A 21,709-nucleotide genomic window follows, 5' to 3' on the forward strand; every position below is an offset into this window, starting at 1 on the left:
CCTCCGCGCCTCCCCGTCCAGTGCCATGAGTGCCACCTCAGCCTCCAGATCAGGGGTCATTGGGTGTATCCGAAAGAGCCCCCGCATCCGCTCTGTCCAGCTCCATAACAGAGTATTAGAGCCGGAAAATCTAGGCAGGTTGTTCAGCATGGCCCCCAATGATATGCTGGTACGGAGACCCTCATCATTTGTAGAGTTTACAGCTCTACCCTGATCTGGGGCACCACTGTCTGTGCTCGGAGACTGCATCCTGCCAACTACGCCAAGTGTAGGGTTCTAGCAGGTTCTCAGGATGCAGTGACGAGACACGAGACAGGGTATGACTTGTATAAGGAACTTTTATAAATTGAAGCCACTAGGGCAATACTGAACAGACAAAACGGAGGAACAAGCAATCTGTCCTCGCAGGGACTCAATGAACTAAACAGTACTTTTTGTGTAACTGCGAGTAACCCGGCTAGTCCGGGTGACGGAAACCCGACTATGGCCAAACGATAACACTTATTTTCTAGAGTCCACTTATCCTTCCATGCATCACTCGGGATTGCAGATGCGGCCGCTTAGAGGTCGTTGATGCGGCTACCTTGACGCCTCGATCTTCCGGGAAGGTTTGGGCTCATCGGGCCCTGGAGAAACTATACCGGTGGGGCGTAACAGGCCCTGAAGAAACAATGCTGGTGGGGCACAACAGGCCCTGAAGAAACGGTGCCGGTGGGGAGTAACAGGCCCTGAAGAAAACGGTGCCGGTGGGGCGCAACAGGCCGTGAAGAAACAGTGTTGGTGGGGCGCAACAGGCCCTGAAGAAGTGTTGCCGGTGGGGCGCAACAGGCCCTGAAGAAACGGTGTCGGTGGGGCGCAACAGGCCCTGAAGAAGCGATGCCGGTGGGGCACAACAGGCCCTGAAGAAACAGTGCTGATGGGGCATGGTGATGACGCAGTCTCTAAATATAACCATTCACCAACCTCTGCTCAGGGTCCCTTAGCAAACCGGACGGGGGCCTCTACTACCGCCTGTAGCGAGGTGGCGCCCCCTGGGGCCGGTGATGACAGGGCCGCAGCTGTGGGCGAAGGCAGGGGGGCAGTGTCTTGACCACTGTAAAGGAATGGTCTGTCGTCACAGCGGTCGCCCGAGGTAGCCGCCTTGTCACAACAGGGTGGGAAGCAGCGGGAGTCGCTGTATGGGACCGTATGCGGGGAGCGGACGCCGGTGCAAGTCTCTCACGTGTCACTAGTCGGTGAGTCTGCAGCTTTCCCTTTCACAGGCCTCTGTCGGTCTCTCCACAACACACCGTCTGCTCCCTCGGTCATCTCCATCTCACACGGTTTCCTGTCTGTTGTTCTGCTCTCTGTCAACTGCCACTTCAGCGCGCCCCCTGCTCCTTCTAAGCTTGCCCTGCCCCCTGTTTCCCTGACAACTTCAGTCAAGTCTTTCCTTTTACTGTCCTCCCAGTATCGTTCCCTCAGGAGCCCTGATGGCGGTCCCCTGGGTACCTGTCCTTTCACTGTCTGGGAGTCCTCCTCCCCACATCCCTAACGCTCCTAACGTTCCCTATGCTGGTTCCGCACCGGGCGCCACTCAGGATACCTATCACCCTAGCAAACCCTACACCTATCCCTTGCTAGGGAGCTGGGTGGCGCAGGCACTGGCCCCACCGCTGTACAAATACACACGAAGGAAAAACACAAATGGGGAAACACCACTTAGCTTTACTCTGTTGCACTTGCTCCTGGCAACAGAGACCACCACCAGCATGCAGATCTCCTCCTGAATCGCTGCCACAAAGCTCTGTCAGAGCTACAAGGAAATCCACTATGACTTCTTCCACACCAGGGCTCTGACCGTGCTGCAAGGAGCTCTCTCCAGCTCCTTTCTCCACCAAGGATGGTTGGAAATGAACACTATCACCAACCCTGATTGCAACACCTGAGACTCTTTTATAGCAGAGCCAGCAATCACGCCTGTATTCTAATCATGTGCACTAAAGAAACAGAGTGCAATGACGCTCACCACCACCGGGGGGAAAACTTAGAAGAAACGACACCACAGTGCAATAATCCTAATGGCCACCGGGGCAAAAACCACCTAAGCACAGCTTAGAGAAAAAAAAGGTTACCTGTGCTTTTTACCAGTCATGATCCAGCATGGATCATGACACACAGTTCACACCTCCACAAGAAGATCGTCAGATCTCTAATAGAATACTTCCACCTCATTTGTGTAATGTCACGTGTGACTGGATACACCGCCTCCAGCAGGTCGAATTTCTATAACACCCGTGAACCTGGATACACCGCCTCCAGCAGGGCGAATTTAAACAGAGTTAAGGGAAACACTGGGGAAGCCGTTACAATGGAGGACCCTGCAATCGGGAACGGGGACGTGGAGACTTCCTGCACTCCCCTGAGTCAGTGTCCCTACACTCCTGACGATCCCTAGGCAGGTTCCGCACCTGACGACGAGCTGGATACCTCAAATCCCTAGCTCGCCCTGCACCTATCCCTTTCTAGTGAATTGGACGGTGCAGAAACTAATCCCACCACTGCACTAATACACATACAAGGAAAGTAACAAACAGGGAAAAACACCACTTAGCTTTCCTCTGTTGCTATTTCTCCCAGCAACAGAGTACAACACCAAAGTTCAGCTTCACCCCTGAAGCTCGACACCTGAATTCAGCTTCCGCCTGAAGCTATTACATCCTGGATCATGACAATTTGCATGTGTAACAAAAACCTTAAACTGATTTCCTTGGCCTGTATCACCTCATGTCCTGTTGTAATTCCTATTTAAATGTTGCCGTCTCTTCTCAGTAATTCACTTGTAATCCAGCCTGATGAAGGGGCCTTCTGAGCCCTGAAAGCTTGCAAATATTATTTCTCTGGTTAGCCAATAAACGTATCACTCATTGAATACCTTTCTCATTTTTTGGGACCTAAGTATTTACATAAATTTATAGTGTAAATTGCATTGGAAGTCCTAAGTGCTCATAACTGGGTGTTGGCTGTAATGAGGGGGTAATGCTTGTTTATCCATACAAGACCATCTATAAAAAAAAAAGTAGGTACTTACTGTAGATGAGTCAAGCTGTTTCAGGGGCAAACAAAGGCAATATATATGCTGGGAATGTATGTGGGTTTAGTTCATTGCTAGCTAGTCCTTCACTGATGCGCCAGCTACTCTGGAGGATTATAATTGACCAATAAATATGAGCCACGGAAACCATTAACACTACTTTAAATGCCATTAAGTAGTACGTGCTGTCATTTTTTTGCAACCCTTTTGCAGCTCTGATTATTTTTACACTTTGAACAAACACAAATGAATTCACAATTCTGAAATAAAAATGTCAAAATATATCCCGACACCTATATATTTTCTGAAAGTAGACACTTGGCACATTGTTAAAATGCCACATAGCACATTGTAATCAGGGATGTCATGCAATTTTTCATCAAAGAATAACATGAAAAAAATAAAAATTTACACTTAAGACAAAAGATTGAGCAAAGCAGAATTTGAGATGCACAAGACCTCCTAAAAATAAATGACCATGACGTGAAGAGTTTATTTGAGCCCATGTCTACAAGCATATACAGCATGTTCAATAAATCAAGGAACAAAAACTTTTGTGATCCGGACACCTGCCAACACTTGAGTCCACAAATGTCTTGATTGGGTACAGAGGGTGATCGCTGTATATGTTCAACTACTCATCTTATTATTCATTAATGTAAGTAAAAAGAAGTCACCCGCTATATGTGACAATGAGAGCGCAAATATATTCCCTGATTAGTGAGAACAGACGTGGGCAAAGTTCACCCCACGGGCCAAATGCGGCCCCTTGACTGTTCCTTGCACCTTGCAGATAGAGTTAGCCAAGATACCTTCAAGTGCTGCGATCATGCTGGGGGGACGGTGTTGCGGCGATGGGTGAAGTGCCGGCGGCCGTTGCTGGCTGTGCTGAGGGCAGTGCTAGGTGCTTGAGAACAGCTCACTGGAGGTACATTGTTGCATGGACTAATAAAAGGTTCATTTCACTACATGTGCTGCTTTACTCTCCATATTTGTGGACTGTTGGTGACTTGGATCCAGTCCTCAGACGTGTGCACCCCCTCTTTCAACTTTCCAGCGCTGTCACCTATTCTTTACCTGAACTGAGTCCAATATTACACTCATACAGTAACCATATAATGGTAGATACCATCCCCGCATATCGTATCAGCTGATTACTGCACAGGTAACTCCAGTGACTCACAGGTGATGTCTCCTTTTCTTTCTCCATCTGTCCCAGATCCCCAAGAAGACATCCAGATATCATCTCAACGGAATTTAACACACGGACCTCTTTGGTTGATTTTTTTGGCAGTCCATAGTGCGACAGCCTTTCATAATGTGCTACACAGAAATAATTCTCAATAGCGTACTACATAAAATAGCTGTAGTACTTCTTTTTTGTTCACCCATCAGTGTCTCCACCAATAATAACGCCACTTTATGCCTCCAAACAATAAAAATGTCCCCTTTGTGCCTCCATGTGTTAATAATGCCACATTTTGGCCCCATATTTTAATAATGTCCCCTTTGTGTGCCCATATATTAAAGGGGTTGCACCAATCAGCGCTGGTTTCGCTGTCTCCGCCTTTGGATGTTTAAATAATCAAGAGGGAGTGTGCGAGAAGCCACAGCTCTCATGCCCTATTTATTACGCATACGTTCGAAGGCGGGGGCAGCGACGCCAGCGCTGATTGGACTACGAGCTCACGTGTCATCACAACCTTATGTGATCCGCGGGAATGCGAGTGCCGACTGTGCTGGAAAAGCCACAGAATGGGTGGTGAGTACAGGTGTTTTTACTGTAACGGGGTCAAACCTGGAAAATGAAAAGGAGTTGTCCTAGTAGTGGAGAACCCCTTTAATAATGACCACTTTGTGTCTATATTTTATTAATGAATAATGCCCCCTTGTATCAACATAGATTAATAATGCATCCTTGTGTATCCACATATTATTAATGCTCCCCTTTTCCATCATACATTAATAATGTCCCCTACACTCACAGTGTAGGAGAGCTTAAGTGCATCACAACGGGATAAGGGAAAGGCAACCAAACACTAGGAAAGGAGAAAGTGGAGATCCCTAGACTGATCTAACGTCACCCTGTCTGTCCTACCGTCCCTATATAGGTTCCGCACCTATCGTCAAACAGGATACCTAGTCCCTGTGTGACCCTAGTGTTAGTCACTGAACAAAATAGTTTAATATGTTGAAATCCAGCTACCCAGTCCTTCTCCCCTCTGAAAACTGCTACAGTTAGAGAGCCATAAGGTCTCCGCACGCATCAGGTGGCTCGACTGGCCGAATGAAATAAACAGATTAGGACAACATTTAATTGAGGTCGAACATTCTGTACATATGAACGCCTTCTGTGATATTTGGATGCCACTAATCATGTGATTATGCATAAGCCTAATTAAATAAGATTTTTTTTTTGTTCCTCTCTGATCTCTGTGTATAAGGAAAACCAAAGAAAAATACCCATCGTGTACAGCAATATGGCCTCCTTCTCTACGGGTAGGCTCAGTTTATGTATTATGCGCACTGCTGGATCACTTTATGGATATATTCTTCAAATGACAGCCTCCCTGCAAAGAGTATAATATATAGTGAAAGCTGATTCTTAGCGTCACCACATTTGTGAACAGACTTGCTCAGCAGAAATGAGGAAATTGGATTGGGGGATAATTAAGATAATTTAGGAAAATGGTTTAAGATCATTTTTGTGATGTGTTCTTAAATTATTATGTATGCAGGTGCAGTGGGCCCATCACACCAACCACCCAGTAGTGAGAGTACAGGCGGCAGATGTGTCAGGGTAATGAGCACCTTCTTGTACCTTTTTTAGTAAATGCAATCACCAGTTGACCTCACAGACACTGTCAATTAATATTGCTGCCCTTAACTATTGAAGACGAGTTCAAAGATAGTAGAGCCTATAAACGCTATTTATTCTGGCATATATTGCTCTGTTTAACTAGAATGGGTTTAATGGTCGCATATATTATTTTATAGTATGAACAATGAGGGGTCGCCGCTGATGATTGCCATATAATTATGTAATATTTGAACTAATAAGGAAATTAGGAAACAGTTGAAAAACAATTACACAAGGTTGGAGCAAGTTTTGAAAAGGATAGGTTTCCATTCATTAGCCCTTGAAAAAAACATACCAATCATCAACCAATAAATGGTCGTTTGTCAGGAGATCACGTATACTACAATTCATCATTGGTTGGCAGCAGATCACCACATGCAAATGAGTAGTTCTGTCGACAATGTGAAAACTGAGAAACACCAGGGCCTTCTGTTGCCTTTCTGCAGATTGTACGGTAAGGGCCCGATCACCATTGAATTTTCGCCAGTTTTTTTTGTTTGTCTTTTTTAAAGTTCTCTTTAGTTTTCTGCATTTCTGACTTTTAGGTCAATGTAGCTAATTTATCAAATGTGACTTTTTAAAGAGTCACAATATTTGGTACAAATGTGCTCCACTCTCTCCATGGAGTTAATTTATGCACACCAGTTATTTTGGCATAACTTTTGTGCCATTTTGCAAAACATGCTAAAAGTCACAAACCAGATGAAAAGCAGAAAAAAAAAAGTAGTTTTGATTTTGGGCAAAATTCACAAAGGATGTGTGCTGCCATTTTGAAAAATTTGGTGCAAAAAAAACCCAAATGTAAAAGAAAATCAAGAAGTGAAAAATGAAAAGAAACTTAGGCAAAAAAGCGAATGATGAATCGGGGCCCAAGTATCTTACAGCCGACTAACACCACAATTGTGTCCTATATACCAAGGCCTTCTGTGGCTGCTGGAGAACCTCTATAGTCCTAATAATTGGGTTAGCCTGGCCTGGGCTTCCAGTGTGATCTCCACAAATCTCAGCCTGCATTACACACTTCTACAATCTACTTGGTATTCACACAACTAGGTACATTTCCTTTATTTTATTTCAACATGAACAAAACTAATGCCCAAAATCCCGTTAATTAGGTTATGTGCATGCATTAAGCTTGTCACCATCCCAGTGAGATTTCACTGTAAACTCCTGGTATAAACTGATCAAATGGGCCCAGGAGAAAGAAAATGTATAAACATATTTTTGTAGCTAGTGAATTAGTCTCAATGAACCGCCGGGATTTATCACAATGTGCATACATGAATCACTCCCTGCACGGCTTACATAAATGAATTAACTTTCTGCACCATACTCCCACCTGCCAGACTGAGAGACATCGGGACAGTGTTGTGAGCGAGGACCCTGTGTAGCATTGCCATTAGCAAATTCCCTGAAGACCTGTACAGGGAAGGAGAATGGGAATCAATTTTCCTAATTAACCCAATCCTTAAATCATGTAACCTTCTTGCAAAAGACAGCTCCGGCTCAGGTACCAAAACCCAGGTAGTGAAACTGCAAGTGACAGCTGTATTACAGGGAAGGACAGCAGATAGATGAGCCAGGATAGCGGGCCATCAGACAATAAAATGAGACATCTCCGTAATGATGGCAGATCGATACAGATGTTCTACATGAGGTGCATGCGATGGGGAACGGAAGAAGGTCTTTTGGCCCACTTATCCCCAATCGTAGACCCTGCAGTGCAAATTAACTTCTTTTCAAAGATGATTCAGATAATTTTCCTTACCTCATGCAGGCTGCGGAAAACACTTTTCTAATTTGTGACGGGAAACAAAATTAGCTGAAAGTGTTAGCGTGCAGCATATACACGCCGTATGGAAGGTGAGGGGCTCGGCAATGATGTATACTAAGCAGTTATAGGGCATAAAATTGCAATTTCCATACAAATTTTCCACTATACATTTATTTTTTTGTAAAAATGCCTTGTCAGGAAAGTCAGAATTACCGGGAAGGAAAATGAAATTAATATATAAGTGGGATAAGCCTTTGCTGGAAGAATATACATTCTCATCATGGGGGAGAAAATGACAGAGACAGCGGCTGGGATTTATGGATGTGGTGAGAAAATATCTCAAGATCATGTTATTGTAATGGGGTGATTTATCAAAATGCGTAAAAAAGTCCTCTTTGATAAATCAATGCATAATAGGGTCCATGTAGTATAGCTCAGTCCAGAGACATTCCATTCACTGTCTGCTAAATGTATACAAATAGCCATAGACTTAACCAGAAATTATTGGGACCAAGTGTTTTTACATGGAATCCCACCTTTGACATTCTTCATCGGTGTCGCAAGTTGTAATGGATTTTAGAAGATGAAAAAAAAATTCTCATTAGGCTGTTCTCCTATTGATTAATAATAGGATATGGTTCTGTATTTTGGATGGTAGCCTACACTATACATACCTAAGGGCAGAACAAATGTATCAGCTTATATGCAAATTAATAGGGCCAAGGTCACAGTCTATTAAGGTATTTGGGGTCAGAAACAGATTTGTACACAGTATCAAAATGTAATATAAAAAAACCCCTAATTTTAAGCACAAATTTGCAAATCACAAAATATTGTAGATAATGTAAAGCTACATAATCACTCTACCAGGTGTCCCAAGCATGAGTCCTGTGTCATGCCAACGGTAAAGCATTCTGATACCAGCGATATGTTGAGTTACTGGTGGTTTTTGATCCAGGAGAGTGGGTTCACTCACAGTTTTGCCTAAGGACAGTTCCATGAGTAAAGAATGATATCTACACATCCTCCAAGAGCAGCTACTCCTCCTAACGATCCAGAAGCAATTTGGTGATGGACAATGCTTTTTCTAGCATGATGGAGAACCATATCACAATGCAAAAGTGTTAACTAAGTGTCTCGGTGAAAAAAACATTGAAATTTTTGGTCCATGGCCAGGGAACTTTCAAGATCTCAACTCAAACTGATTAAATTTGCTGATGACACAAAACTAGGAAGGATAGCTAATACTAGAGAAGAGAGAGGATTCAAAAAGATCTAAACAAATGGAACTGTGGGCAGCAACTAACAGAATGTTTTTTTAAAAGGATGAAATGCAAAGTTCTACATCTGGGCAAGAAAAATTAAAAAATCATATGCAGAATTGGAGGAATAGGGCTAAACAACAGCACATGTGAAAAAGACTTGGGTGTAGCGATGCCTGAACGACACCGCCGAGCAGTACTCAAATACGGTACAGTAGACAAGGAGGCAGAAACATAATACCGGCTTTATTGATAAACAGAGGATTATATGCTGGAAAATAAGACTAACAGTTATTGTAATAACAGCAATAATAGATACAAGGAGAGAAAGCTGGAGCGTGTCACATAAGCTGCGCTCCAGCTATGGCACTGCAAAGTTCAATACAAACAGTATAAACAAGTTTCACAAACTACTTTCTTCCAACTTACTACCTGGCTTCCGATAATCAAGCCACGCTGCTACTGCTCCTTAGCTAAAGAATCCTTTTCTACATCCTAACCCAGTTAAACACCGGTGTCTCACTCGCAGTTCTGCAGAGTAGAAGAAAGTCTGGTAGCTGCTGCTTGGTTCTGATGTAGCTGAGCCGAGATTGTTGTGTTCAGCTGTTCCTTCAGATTAACTGATTCGTCTTCTTTCACATCTGGGCAAGTCTTGTTCCCACTCTCAAGGTTGAGAGATGTCTGGTACCAGTGTTATTTTCTCTCTCAGGTTAGATATTCGGGAAGAACTATCCTAGCTGTGCGATACAACTCTTTCCTTTTGAACAAGGTCTTGGTGATTAATCCTTCAGTAGCCATGCACTTGAAGCCATTGGTTCATTTGTAAGTTTCTAATTGTTAGGACACAAAAAACAGTCCTGCCAGTGTCTGGTATTCTCAGGCTTGGAAGGGGCCATGGATATTGACCCCCAGCCTTAAAATAGCAGCCCGCAACCGCCCAGAAAACATGCATCTATTAGATGCACCAATTCTGGCTCTTTGCCCGGCTCTTCCCACTTGTCCTGTAGCGGTGGCAAGTGGTGTTCATATTTGTGTGGTTGATGTCACCTTTGTATAGTCTGGTGACATTAAGCCCACAGGTTAGTAATGGAGAGACGTCTATAAGACACCTTTCCATTACTAATCCATTACTAATCCTATAGTTGTATTGTAAATAAACACACAGCAAGTATAAAGTACTTAATTTGAAATCAAAACAAAACGCAGTTTTCCATTTTTTATTGAAAAATAAACACAGTTATACTCACCTAACACCCATTCCATTGAAGCTCTTGTCTCCTGTAATAAAACAAAAATAAAAAAACAATATCCCTCACCTGTTTGACATTCTGTCCCACGTCTTAATCCATGACTGTGGATAATAGTTTTCAACCTGCTCGGTGCCAAGATGCGACTGTCAAGGCTGAGAACCACTGATGAGTGAGCTGCTGCGAGCAAAGCGTCAGTGACCGGTAGTGACATCATCGAGGATACCGCGGGTCACTGAAGCTGCGTTTCCAGCCGGGCTGAACTGTGGTGACCTCAGCACAGTGAGATAAAAAAACAGCCTGCGGACCTCTCTATTCTTGATAATCAGCCTTGCTGAAGATGACAGTTGAGGCTTGCAGCCCATAGCTGTCAGTTTTGCCTGTTTGGTTATCAAAAATACAGGGGAACCCAAGCCAGTTTTTTTATTTATTTATAGCACAGGCGGCAGCTGATGAATACTCTCATCAGCCGCTACCTGCTCTCACTGTTATTAGCAGCAGCAGGTGTAGGCTGATGGGAGTAGTAGTCCTATCAGCCACCGCCTGCTCTCGCTGTTATCAGTTGAATATAACTCTCATCATTCTCTCATGCTTACACTGATGTGTTATTCAACCATCACCTGCCTCTAACAGCTGCCTGTGGAGCGGAGCTCTGCCCATGGCTGTTAACCTGATAAATGCTGCAGGCGTTTATATGGACTATGATTTTTGCTATACACAGCACTGCTGTACATATTGTGAGTACAAGCAATGCCGTCCGTGTGTTGTTTTCATGGACCTATAGATCTGTAGTGCCCATTTTCATCCATGATATCAGAAAAAAATGGACATGTGAGTAGCACCATAGATTATAATGGGTATGTGTTGTATCCATGAAAAAAACAGATATAACATGCACTTGCAACATGGAAATCTGATTTTGGCCTTATCAGCAGGAGATTATAACTAGAGGACTAGTAAACCTGCTGCCAGGTAGTCCAACCCCGCCCCAATTACTGATTGACGCTTTTCTGCCTATGCACAGTGTACACAGAAAGCAGACAATCAGTGCTGTGGGCGGAGTTATACAGAACTCAGCATTTAGAAAACTGGTAGATCTTCAACAGATGAAGCAGTTTTTATTCAAAACTGATTACACCCGATAAAGTAAGTGACACATCACTGGAATTAGGGTCTCTGCTCCTACATTATGGGGTAGACAGATTCCCTTTTAATTTTGCAGTGCGTAGATTTTTGAACAGCTAATAAACTGTACAGCCAAGAGACAGAACAGCAAAATGACACAAGATTGCCCTCTTATATCTCTCCTTTCATTTATGTACTTGGGAATCTAGTAAAAGTACTATGAAATGTATTCATGAAAGCCATGATAATATTACTACTAATAATAATGAGACAAAATTCATGACATACTTTACCTTTGTAGAGCTGTACTGCCTCATATACACATATTATCCGAGGTCTGATCCAGCAATTTGAGCCACAGAAGTTGAACCTTCTTTATAAGCTATTATAGGAGCTCTACAGGAACCTAATTGGGTTGTCCTCTTTCATGTATTTTTAACCCATAGGCTCAGATATGTGTAAAATAACAATCCAAGGGTATGTGCACACCGAGTATTATTGACGGCGTACCCGTATATTTTTTAAACAGAAGCCCGTTCAGAAATATGTAGGCTGTGTTTTTCCTAAATTGTCTCCTTTGTCGCCTGTCTTATCATTTTTGTAGCTTTTTTTTTAAATATATAAAATAGTGGCGTCTTCAAAGTGGAAGCCACTTGAAGAATGGTCATGTCTCTTCTTTTAGCTGCTTGACGGGCTTTGAAGCCTGAAGCATTTAAAAGAAGTTAAAAAAAAAGATACGTATGAACAGCAATTAGTTTTGGCATAGTTGTGTATATTTCCATTTTTTTTTCTTACTTTTATCTTTACTTACCCTCCCACAGTCCAGCACTCACTCTCTGTCACTGCCCCGCTCTCCATTTATCAGCCCAGTCACTGGCAATCAATACTGTGTCCTGGAGCCAGAGAAGCCCTGTACAGCATAAGAAAATGGCAGGATTATGCATGGCACATGGTAGGAGGGGCGCGCTGTTATAGATTTTGCATAGAGGTCTGGAGTTTCAAGGTACGCCTTTATTCTTAAGGAATGTTTATGAGAATGGCACAAGTCAAAGTATACTTCTGCTGAACATGTCATTTATTTAAAGGGAATTTGTCAAAAGGTTTTTGCCACCTAATCTAAGTGCAGCATAATATAGAAACAGAGACCCTGACTCCAGCGATGTGTCACTTGTTGGGATGCTTGCTCTAGTTTTGATAAAATCAAAGTTCTGTTAGCAGGAAATTATCATTAGAGGACCAGTAAACCTGCTGCCAGATAGTCAAGCATATTCATGAGCTCTGAATAACCCCGCCCCCACCACTAATAGGCCGATTGTACACAGAAAGCTGCCAATCAGTGATGTGGCCGAGGTGATACAGAGCACAGCATTCAGAGAACTGGTTGATCTGCAACAGATAAAACAGGGATTTTATCAAAATTTCAGAAAGCAGCCCAGGAAGTGATCCATCACTGTAATCAGGATCTCTGCCCCATACATCATGCTGATTTCAGATGGGGTAGCAAAAACCTGGTGACAGATTCACTTTAAATGTAATGGATGATCAGTTTAGATTTCTACAACAAATCTGTCATGTTTATGCTGAAACATATTTATGACACGTTGCTTAACATTTATTATAAAAAATATTGCAGATTCAGAAGGATTGCAATTAAAGCTTGTACTTCGGGCGATAATTTAGGGGAAAAAAAATCACAGGAATATTTGTACCACACATCTTTGTACTTCAGAGCACAATTTATAAATGTCCATTACAGACAGGACCCCCACAGCTCTGCTTGCCGGACTGGTAAAAACTAATTTTAGGATGTAAATGATAAAACTTGAGGAAGTGGGGAAGTGTAAATCACAATGATCGCTGCTCATGACCTAAATGTAAAATTAACAGTAGCCTAATGTACCTATGAGAAGTGATATGACATGTAGACAAAAGGGTAGAAGAGGGGGCTGAAATGATGCTGGAAATAACCTGATGCAACGGATACAGATACTGCTCACCTTGAATGATAATGAACCACTTCAAATACCCTCGTAGATGACAAAATAATTATATTGACATTTTAATTGAATTTTAGACATGAAACGAATCCTTAAAGAAAAAAATCAATGACGGAAATAATTATTAAAAAACGGATGTTTCCCCTACAGTTTTAACGCTCGGCCTAGGATGGGTTTGTAAGAGCAGCAGATAGGAATGATCTGTACATGACGATTCCTGTGCCCATTACTAATCATTTCTTTTCTAATGAGAAAGTCAATGAATAAGTCACAATTACATTATCTGCCTGCATGTCAAGTGACTCTTACAGACGCTCAGCTTGTGCTGGGCCGCACTCAAATCCTGGGATTAACATGGAAATGAATTCTTAGTCGTTACATGAGGTCCACATGTTATGACAAGATGGTGATGGGGTGGACTCTTAGTGCATAAAACATGACTAAAGCCATGGGGAGTGAAGCTATTACCTTATATGACAAGGATCTTTGGCATGGCATCAAACTTCTAATTCTGAAATTCTTAGGGCTATAAAGGCCGTCTCATGGAGTATACAGTATGTAGCAGTTACCCATTCTGTACACAGACAAACAAGGCCGTACTAAAATTTACTATGGTACTATTATACCATGATCTACAGAGGGACAAACCTGAAGATAGCAGCTGTGTGAAGATGGATGGAGGAGGGAAAATACATACAAAAGCAGAGGTAAATGGTTGTTCTGTCTCCGACAAGATTCACAACCTTTAACTACTTTGATAATATATATATAATGATTTGCTGTGAATATCCATAGTACTCAGTTTCAGCCATAGATTTAATGTTTTCATTGTTTTTGGCTCCATCTAGTGACCAGAGTCTTAACTACATGTTATTATACACTGTACTTCCTGAATTCTATTTCCCTCTCTTCACAATGCATTTTGGGAAGGCAAAGCACCCATGTAAGTTGCAAAGCATCATGGTTACTGTATTTTTCGGACTATAAGACGCACCGGACCATAAGACGTACCCCAATTTTCAGAAGGAAAATAGGGAAAAAAATAATAATGTGTCAAATGGGGGTCCGTCTTACAGTCCGAATTCAGCTTACCTGGGAAGGGATCCGGCACAGGTGGAGAAGTAGTCACAGGGGTCATTCAGTGGTCCAGGCTCGTGCGGTGGCGGCGGCTCTGTGCTAGGGCAGCTGCGCTGGGGCTGAGGCGGGTGGGCTGTGCTGGGGCGGCTGTGCTGGGGCAGCTGTGCTGGGGTAGGGGCAGCTGTGCTGGGGCAGCTGTGTTGGGGCTGGGGCAGGGGCAGCTGTGCTGGGGCAGGGGCAGCTGGGGCAGGAGGGCAGGGGCAGCTGTGGCAGGGGCAGGTGGGCTCTGGGGTGGTGACAGCGGGCGGCGCTCTGCGGTGCGGTGGTGGCAGCGGGCTGTGCTCCGGTGCAGGGGCGGCGGCTCCGCCGTCATTTCTTCGCAGCCCGGAGGCCCCCCGCACACCCCTTGCTGGGCGCCGCCATGTTGCGGTGGCCTCCGGGAGCATGGACGCCGGCAAGATGGCCGCCGGTCCGGGGACGGCGCATGCGCAGCTTCAGATCTCGTGCCGAGATCTCGGGAGACGAGATTCAAATCTCGGCAACGAGATCTCGTCCCCCGAGATCTCGGCACGAGATCTGAAGCTGCGCATGCGCCGTCCCCGGACCGGCGGCCATCTTGCCGGCGTCCATGCTCCCAGAGGCCACCGCAACATGGCGGCGCCCAGCAAGGGGTGTACGGGGGGCCTCTGGGCTGCGAAGAAACGCCGGCGGAGCCGCCGCCCCTGCACCGGAGCATAGCCCGTTGCCACCACCGTGCCGCCTGCTGCCACCACCGCACCGCAGAGCCTCGCCCGCTGCCACCACCACACCAGGTACCGTGCATTGCGACCATAAGACGCACCCCCTACTTTCCCCCAAAATTTTGGGGGAAAAAAGTGCGTCTTATGGTCCGAAAAATACGGTAAGTCCAGCCCCCATTTTTCCCTCCAGTTCTCTATTTTCTATCAAGCCTGCATTTTGTGAACATCTCATTTCTCTACTCTCCTTGCGTCAGCATCGCTGGTAGGTGGTCATGCTTCCTATATCTAATTCTATCTCATACTACCCTGCTTAGTTAGCTCCCCCCTGGTTAGCTATTAGTGTAGATAATCTATGTTATGCATATCATGTAACATAACATAATAACGTAGTTTTGATGGCTGAAGGAAGACCTTATGTCCATCTAGTTCAGCCTATTTTTAGTGCAGCTGTTCTGCATTGTTGATCCTGGGGAAGGCAAAAAACCCATAGAGTAGAAGCCAATTTTCTCCATAGGGAAAAAAATTCCTTCCCCTAAGCTGGGTCAACCATCTACCTATAATATTCTGTTATTCGTAACCTTCTATACTGTTACAAGAAAAGCATCCATTCCTTTCTTAAATTCATTCAGTGAGTTGGCCATCACCAATTCCTCAGGAAGAGAATTCCAGAGCCTCACTGCTCTTACCGTGAAGAACCCTCTTCTATGCTGGTGCAGAAATTGCCTTTCCTCCAAATGAAGAGAATGCCCCCTTGTTCTTGTCACAGTCCTTGGTACAAACAGTTCATTGGAGAGATCTCTGTATTGCCCTCTGATATACTTGTACATATATATTAAGTCTCCCCTAAGTCTTCTCTTTTCTAGAGTAAATAGACCTAATTTTGATAACCTGTATTCCTATGAACCCAGTACTGATTGTATTTATATGTTTTGTTGTAGTTTCACCACATCTATATACCCTGCGTTCAATAAAATACAGATTCAACTACAGTCTCCCTTTTTGGACCCCAGTATAGCGGTTTAGCTGCTTGTTAAGCTACATGAATCCCGGTTTATTTAGTGAGGACTTGACAATGGTAGAGCAGTATATTTTGCCTACATATATAGTAACTACATAATAAACATAATGCTATGCTTAAATATATAGGGAAAGTATATCACTTCGCAGAACAACAACATGAGAAGGAGATTTGCTACATAGCACCAATATAGTTAAGCACCTTGGAATCCCACCTTTGGGGTCCTCACTCCTGGCCATTTGATTAGTCCCGTGAACTGGTTGTTTTGAATTGAAATCAGATTTAGAGACACTATTTATTGTAAGATAATTTTAATGTGAGCAAATCTATAAAATTATGTAATTATTTGAAAGTAGGATCAATCCCAATACTATAACGGCAAGGATATAAACTTTTGATTGCTTTCATGTACATACTATTCAGGTTAGAACATCCAGGATTCTTTATTCTGGCTGTGCCTTTATTTACCATATACAGTGCCTTGCGAAAGTATTCGGCTCCCTGGAACTTTTCAACCTTTTCCCACATATCATGCTTCAAATATAAAGATACCAAATGTAAATTTTTGGTGAAGAATCAGCAACAAGTGGAACACAATTGTGAAGTTGAAAATTTGCAAAATCGGCAGTGAATCAAATACTTATTTTCCCCACTGTAATAACCATAGGGGGCCAGGCAAACACTTTTTTTTATTAAAAGGAAGTGTAAACAAGATGTATCCCTATCAGTACGGTCCTATCCTCTAGTAATAAAAGCTCAGCTTGTGTCAGATGAACTCACTGTAGACTGGGGCAGAGCAGGACCGGGGTCCGACTGGTCAGACACCTGGCCATGAGAAGCTTTATAAATAAAATACCTAGCTCAAAAAAGGGAGCCACACTCCAGTTTGTACAAAGTACAAAACAATTGCATGTATACCAACTTATGCTCTGGCTCATTTCTTTGGATACAGTTATGGATTTTTTTCGCACAATATCCTTTGTATATGCCATGTCCGTTTATTTTATTAACCCCTTCCTGACATCTGACGTACTATCCCGTCCACGGGACCCGGGCCCCTATGACCGGGGACGGGATAGTACGTCATAGCGATCAGTGGCGCTCACGGGGGGGAGCGCCGCTGATCGTGGCTGGGTGTCATCTGATTATCACAGCTGACATCCGGCACTATGTGTCAGGGGTGGTCACGGACTGCCTCCGGCACGTTAACCCCTGGCACACTGCGATCAAGCATGATCGCGGTGTACCGGGGGTTTAAGGAAGCATCGGCAGGGAGGGGATCCCTCCGTGCTTCCCTGTGACCCCCAGCGCAGCGCGCTGTGCTGCGCTGCTCTGGGGGCCTCCTTCCATGCAGGTCCCCGGATCCAATATGGCGGCGGGGACCTTCGGGGGCCTGCAGGGAGGCGTCTTTCTCAGTGCCTGCTGAGAGAAGGCTCTGAGAAAGCCTGCAGAAGCGCCTGTCACATCGCTGATCTGACAGAGTGCTGTGCAACCTGTCAGATCAGCGATCTGACATATTATAGTGATGTCCCCCCCTGGGACAATGTAATAAAGTTAAAAAAAAGTGTAAAAATAATTTATAAAAAATCGCTAAATAAATTAAAAAAAAATATTCCCTAATAAATTCATTTTTTGGAAATAAAAAACAATAAAAGTACACATATTTAGTATCGCCGCGTCCGTAACGACCCACCCTATAAAACTGTCCCATTAGTTAACCCCTTTAGCGAACCCCTTAAAAAATAAAAAACAAAGCAAAAAATAATGATTTATTATCATACCACCAAACAAAAAGTGCAATAACGCGCGATCAAAAAGACGCATATAAATATCCATGGTACCGCTAAAAAAGTCATCGCAAAAAACGAGCTGCCACACAGCGTGATCGCAAAAACTAAAAAAGTTATAGCTCGTAGAATAAAGCGATGCAAAAATAATTATTTTTATATAAAATTGTTTTCATTGCATAAAAGCGCCAAAACATAAAAAAAGACATAAATGAGGTATCGCTGTAATCGTACGGACCCAAAGAATAAAACCGCCTTATCAATTTTACCACACACGGAACGGAGTAAATGCACCCCCCAAAAGAAATTCATGAAATGCTGGTTTTTGTTCATTCTGCGTCCCAAAAATCGGAATAAAAAGCGATCAAAAAATGTCACGTACCCGTAAATGGTACCAATAAAAACGTCAACTCGTCCCACAAAAAATAAGACCTCACATGACTCGGTGGGTCAAAATATGGAAAACTTATAGCTCTCAAAATGTGGTGATGCAAAAACTATTTTACAATAAAAAGCTTCTTTTAGCGTATGACAGCTGCCAAACATAAAAACCCGCTATAAATAGTAAATCAAACCCCCCGGTATCACCCCCTTAGTTAAGGAAAAATAATAAAATATAAAAAAATGTATTTATTTCCATTTTTCCATTAGGGTTAGGGCTGAGATTAGGGTTAGGGGTGTGTTGGGGTTAGGGTTGGAGTTAGAATTGGGGGGTTTCCACTGTTTGGGCACATCAGGTGCTCTCCAAACGCAACATGGCGTCTGATCTCAATTCCAGCCAATTCTGCGTTGAAAAAGTCAAATGGTGCTCCTTCCCTTCCAAGCTCTGCCATGCACTCAAACAGTGTTTTACCCCCACATATGGGGTATCAGCCTACTCAGGACAAATTGCAAAACAACTTTTGGGGTCCAATTATTCTCCTGTTACCCTTAGGAAAATAAAATATCATTTTTGTGGAAAAAAAATGAATTTTTTATTTCACGCCCGGGCGTTATAAACATCTGTGAAGCATTTGGGGGTTCAAAGTGCTCACCACACATCTAGGTAAGTTCCTTAGGGGGTCTAGTTTCCAAAATGGGGTCACTTGTGAGGAGTTTCAACAGTTTAGGCACATCAGAAGCTCTCCATATGCGACATGACACCCGCAGACCATTCAATCAAAGTCTGCATTCCAAAACATCACTACTTCCCTTCCGAGCCCCGATGTCTGCCCATACAGTAGTTTTCTTCCACATATGAGGTATTAGCATACTCAGGACACATTGGACAACAACTTTTGGGGTCCAATTTCTCCTGTTACCCTTGGGAAAATAAAAAATTGGAGACTAAAAGATCATGTTTGTGGAAAAAATATGATTTTTTATTTTCACTCCCGGGCTTTATAAACTTCTGTGAAGCACTAGGGGGTTCAAACTGCTCACCAAACATCTAGATAAGTTCGTTGGGGGGTCTAGTTTCCAAAATTGTGTCATTTGTGGGGGATTTCCACTGTTTAGGCTCTTCAGGGGCTTTCCAAACGCGTCATGGCGTCCGACCCCAATTCCAGCCAAAAAAGTCAAATGGCGCTGCTTCCCTTCTGAGCTCTGCCATGCGCCCAAGTAGTGGTTTACCCCCACATGTGGGGTATCAGCGTACTCAGGGCAAATTGCACAATAACTTTTGGGGTCCTGTTACCCTTGGGAAAATAAAAATTGGGGGTGAAAAGATCATTTTGGTGGATAAAATGTGATTTTTTTTTTTCATTTTACGGCTGTACGTTACAAACTTCTGTGAAGCCCTGGGAGGTTAAAAGTTCTCACCACACATCTAGATAAGTTCTTTGAGGGGTCTAGTTTCCAAAATGGTGTCATTTGTGGGGGGTTTCCACTGTTTTGGCACATCAGGGGCTTTCCAAACTTGACATGACGTCCGATCTCAATTCCAGACATAAAAGTCAAATGGCGCTGCTTCCCTTCCGAGCTCTGTCATGCGCCCAAATAGTCGTTTACACCCACATATGGGGTATCAGCATACTCAGGATAAATTGCACAATAACTTTTAGGGTCCTATTACCCTTGGAAAAATAAAAATTGGGGGTGAAAAGATCATTTTTGTGTAAAAAATATGATTTTTTAATTATACGGCTGTACGTTATAAACTTCTGTGAAGCCCTTGTGGGTTCAAAGTTCTCAGCACATATCTAGATAAGTTCCTTGGGGGGTCTAGTTTCCAAAATAGTGTCATTTGTGGGGGTTTCCACTGTTTTGGCACATCAGGGGCTTTCCAAACACGACATGGCGTCTGATCTCAATTCCAGCCAAAAAAGTCAAATGGCGCTGCTTCCCTTCCGAGCTCTGCCATGCGCCCAAATAGTCGTTTACACCCACATATGGGGTATCAGCATACTCAGGACAAATTGCACAATAACTTTTAGGGTCCTGTTACCCTTGCAAAAATAAAAATTGGGGGGTGAAAAGATCATTTTTGTGTAAAAAATATGATTTTTTAATTGTACGGCTGTACATTATAAACTTCTGTGAAGCCCTTGTGGGTTCAAAGTTCTCACCACATAAGTTCCTTGGGGGGTCTAGTTTCCAAAATGGGGTCACTTGTGGGGGGTTTCCACTGTTTAGGCACATCAGGGGCTCTCCAAACGTGACATGGCGTCCGATCTGAATTCCAACCAATTTTGCATTGAAAAAGTCAAACGGCGCTCCTCCCTTCTGAGCTCTGCCATGCGCCGAAACAGTGGTTCCCCCCCACATATCAGGTATCAGCGTACTCAGGACAAATTGCACAATAACTTTTGCAGTCCAATTTATCCTGTTACTCTTGCTAACATAAAAAAATTGGACCTGAAGTAATATTTTTGTGAAAAAACATTCATTTTTTTTAAACAAGCACCTGAAGGGTTAATAAGCTTCTTGAATGTGGTTTTGAGCACCTTGAGGGGTGCAGTTTTTAGAATGGTGTCACTTTTGGGTATTTTCTATCATATAGACCCCTCAAAGTGACTTGAAATGTGATGTGGTCCGTAAAAATAAAATGGTGTTGCAAAAATGAGAAATCGCTGGTCAACTTTTAACCCTTATAACTTCCTAACAAGAAAAAAATTTGTTTCCAAAATTGTGCTGATGTAAAGTAAACAAATGTGAAATGTTATTTATTAAGTTTTTTGGGTGCCATATCTCTGTGATTTAAGGGCATAAAATTTCAAAGTTGGAAAATTGCAAAATTTTCAAAATTTTCACCAAATTTCCTTTTTTTCCTCAAATAAACGCAAGTTATATCAAGGAAATTTTACCACTAACATGAAGTACAACATGTCATGAAAAAAACAAAGTCAGAATCACCGGGATCCATGGAAGTGTTTCAGAGTTATTACCTCATAAAGGGACAGTGGTCAGAATTGTAAAAACTGGCCCAGTCATGAACGTGCAAATCACCCTTGGGGGTAAAGGGGTTAAAGAATTATTTTAAAAAGTGAAATATGTCTATGTAAGCACCCCTTCTGATGAAAGACTAACGAAACGCGCGCCAAGGGGTCTTCTGACACCACCACCTGTGTATCTGGTAATTCTCTCATTTTGTCTACACATCGGATCTATATACTGCAATTTTCATTTGTCCATAAGTGGTGAGGTGAATCACCTTGGTATGGCTGTCTTTAGCACTACTACGCATTTTATATTTTTTTAAGCAATTGTTATGAGCTCTAATATGAGCTATTTTTAAGCACTTTTTTGTGAAGGGTTCCATTTCTTTGTGT

General features: G+C 43.1%; 1 long non-coding RNA gene across 1 annotated transcript in view; it reads right to left on the bottom strand.

Moving 5' to 3' along the window:
• The window catches only part of LOC141084278 (uncharacterized), a 275,912-nt gene that overhangs the window by 64,859 nt on the left and 189,344 nt on the right, over positions 1–21,709 (bottom strand). The window contains exon 3 of the long non-coding RNA XR_012230966.1: positions 12,153–12,251. This is a non-coding gene — a long non-coding RNA (uncharacterized lncRNA). The remainder of the gene's footprint in view (positions 1–12,152; positions 12,252–21,709) is intronic.

The sequence above is a fragment of the Dendrobates tinctorius genome, unplaced genomic scaffold, assembly GCF_039654945.1.
Source record: "Dendrobates tinctorius isolate UK_male_01 unplaced genomic scaffold, ASM3965494v1 ptg000022l, whole genome shotgun sequence".
Classification (NCBI taxonomy): domain Eukaryota; kingdom Metazoa; phylum Chordata; class Amphibia; order Anura; family Dendrobatidae; genus Dendrobates; species Dendrobates tinctorius.